The following is a 676-nucleotide window of genomic DNA, read 5'->3' on the forward strand; positions in this document are numbered from 1 at the left end:
GGTTCAGAGAGCAGCTCCAGTTGGCTCTTCTGCAGAAGACACCGCAAGGTGGGGGGACACAAACTGGATGCAGGGTTCCCTTGTCCTCTCCTCCCTGCAGCAGAGCATGTCCCAGCGCCAGGTCACCAGAGCAGCCCCAGCCCAGCAGCCCTGGCCGCACTGGCCAAGGTGTAGAGGGCAGCTTGTGCCATCCTGCTTTTCTCAGCACTGCCACTGCTGAGCTCCACTCTGGGATCCGAGACGCTCCAGACCAATGTGTTTTCACTGTCCAGCAGAGACCGATTTGTGTACTTTCCACCCGATGCACTGGGAGTATTTTCATTAAAGAATTTGTCTTGCTTTGTTAATTAAAAGCAATTGCTATCTAAGCACCAGCTTTTGTAATGAAATTTGGGATTTAAGGAACAAAGCATCTTTTTTGCATTCGTAGTTTAAACCTCTGTGCAGCTAACAGAGTCGTGCTTACTAAATGCCAAAATGAAAATATACAAGTCCTCAGCGGATGAGTTTGGACTTACCAGTGCTGAACAGCAGTCACGTGCGATTCTAGAGCTGTGCCTCTCCCTGGAGCTCAGGGCTTGTTCAGCCTTTTCCACCCCTAGCTCGGCACCCTCCACGGCATGGGAGAGCAGCATGCAGCAGTTTTTACCTGAGATGCCGGAGTGTAGGATTCCTG

This window comes from Mesitornis unicolor, unplaced genomic scaffold (genome assembly GCF_000695765.1).
Source record: "Mesitornis unicolor isolate BGI_N332 unplaced genomic scaffold, ASM69576v1 scaffold16048, whole genome shotgun sequence".
Classification (NCBI taxonomy): domain Eukaryota; kingdom Metazoa; phylum Chordata; class Aves; order Mesitornithiformes; family Mesitornithidae; genus Mesitornis; species Mesitornis unicolor.